The sequence below is a fragment of the Penaeus chinensis genome, chromosome 20 (genome assembly GCF_019202785.1).
Source record: "Penaeus chinensis breed Huanghai No. 1 chromosome 20, ASM1920278v2, whole genome shotgun sequence".
Taxonomy (NCBI): domain Eukaryota; kingdom Metazoa; phylum Arthropoda; class Malacostraca; order Decapoda; family Penaeidae; genus Penaeus; species Penaeus chinensis.
In genome coordinates this window covers 7,987,097-7,989,596 of record NC_061838.1, presented here as the reverse complement: position 1 = coordinate 7,989,596, position 2,500 = coordinate 7,987,097, and the positions used below count along the sequence as shown (strand labels likewise).

Here is a 2,500-nt window from a genome sequence, read left to right as displayed (position 1 = left end):
ACTCAGAAAATCTTTAAGAACCAGAAACATAAGAAATATATATTCATATATTCATTAACTATATACCCATCAAGATATAGTAATCAATGAAAGCAACGCAAGAAAAGATGGTACTTAATTATAACACACGGATTGAAATGACACCAACAAAATAACATACAATAATAAAACAAAATGTTCACCTGTAAAAAGAAAAAAACATCAACAACATATTAAAACACCAATAAACACCAAAGATCACCTCCCAGTTAGTTCTTAGACGTAACATAAGGCAGACAAAATGGCGGTACGTAAACACGGAGGAACGAGAGACGACGTGATTGTCCCTTGTAATACATTTATACAGAACCAATGGTAAAAGAATCCTAAGGTATATAAGGGAATCTGATTCAACATGAAAGGACTCAAATCAGTAGAGTATACTGTATATATGTCATAGATTTTATTTGTAAAATCTATGTTATCGTTACTCGTATGTATATACACTGAGTCGAGAATTATGAAGGGAAATTAAATCATTAAAAACAAAGTAAAGATGATACAAATGTAAGAAAGATAAACAACACATCTGACAAAGAGGAAAAAACACACAAGGAAGTTAAGCCATCAGGATCCTTTAGGGGCTCGCTGACAAAGACCGGAAATGATGGAAAAGAAATCCGAGCTCATAAAAGAAAGACCGTGATCTTGGAGGCGAGGGAGGGAGACACAGTGAGAGGAGAGAGAAAGAGAGAGATAGACAGGAGGAGAGAGATAGAGAGAGAAGGGGAGACAGACGGTTAGAGTGGACAGAAAGAGACATAGACAGGTAGACGGTGAGATACAGACAGAAAGAGAGAGAGGGAGACAGACAGACGGTTAGAGTGGACGGAAAGAGACAGACAGGTAGATGGTGAGATACAAACAGAAAGAGAGAGAGGGAGACAGACAGACGGTTAGAGTGGACAGAAAGAGACATAGGCATTTAGACGGAGAGATATAGACAGGAAGAGAGACAGAGAAACAAAAAGATAAAAAGAGAGACAGACAAACGGTTAGAGTAGACAGAGAGAGAAACAGGCAGGTAGAGAGATACAAACAGAAGAAGAGAGAGAGAGAAACAAACAGTTAAAAAGAGAGATAGGCAGTTAGCGGAGACAGAAAGAGAAACGGACCGAGAGATACAGACAAGAAGAGCGAGAGTGAGAGACAGACAGACAGACAGACGGTTAGAGGAAACAGAATGAGAAACAGACAGATTGAAAGAACGATACAGACAGGAAAAGAGAGAGAGAGAGAGAGAGAGAGAGGATAGACAAAGAGACAAAGCCAACAAAGATCCTAGGCTTGTACTCCGTAAAAAGAACACGTTTAAAGGTTGCGGCAATAAAGAAGAAAAGAAAATCAATCTTTTGTGCAACAAAGATGCAATAAATCGTTAGCAGAAGAGAAAAGACAATCTTAGTATAGAGTTGAAAGACTAACAAGAAGAGAAGAACACCATGTTAAGATGAAGTAGTGATAGCAGCAGCTGTACTATGATGACTGTATTACTTATAACAATGATAGCCTTAGTGATAGCAACAACAATAATATTTTCCCTTGGTCTTAAAACTAACTTTGGAATGCCATTATAGATGATACGCTTATAGTGCTTTCAAACGTGCGTTAAAAGCATTGATAACATAGGTGTAGACATGCTTTATCGCTTATAATTCACGTTTGCTTTTTTTGAACTCCAGTTTTCAGAAATGCATTAACTCTCATATACGATTTTCTCTGCGTATATTTATTTACCTTCGTGAGAATGCACGCGCATGTGTGTGTGTGTGTGTGTGTGTGTGTGTGTGTGTGTGTGTGTCTGTGTCCTTTTTACTGTTTTATGTATATTTACTTACGTATTTTACTTATCCCTGTCTTTTCTTACTTCCTCTGAGGTTTTCTTCTCCCGCCCTTTCTTACTAAATTAGTACTTGGAATAACTGGCATTTAGTTCGTGACGTCATCTTTGACATTTAAAAGTTAACCTAACGTGTATAGATTTACGATGACGTCACGGATCTACATTGACGTCATAGTTAGACATATTTAGGTGTGTGTGTGTGTGTGTGTGTGTGTGTGTGTGTGTGTGTGTGTGTGTGTTTGCGTGTTACGGCAAGATATAAAATTGTATACAGCCATATGATAGATATTGATAATAACTGAAATAGACTGCAACGTGCTTATCCACGGTCCGTTGATAAATGCAGATTGCTTGATTTACAATTAAATCACTATAAATACTCCGCTTGATGTTTATCAGATTATTGAGTCGTGATATTATGGATCTTTAAAAAAAGAAAAAGAAAATAATTACTTAAACAAATTATTTAGATACTGCACATGTATAAATCAGCACAAAATATATTCGATAAAGCGATACAAATAACAGTTATAAGAAACTAAAACCATATATAAAAAATAAAAAATGCTAATATACTTTTAAGAAGTTTATCAAAATAAATATTTTAGAGGTATGCCA

At 36.0% G+C, this 2,500-nt stretch overlaps 1 long non-coding RNA gene across 1 annotated transcript in view; it reads left to right on the top strand.

Moving 5' to 3' along the window:
• Nucleotides 1–2,500, top strand: part of LOC125036231 — an 18,380-nt gene that overhangs the window by 15,095 nt on the left and 785 nt on the right. The window lies entirely within an intron of this gene.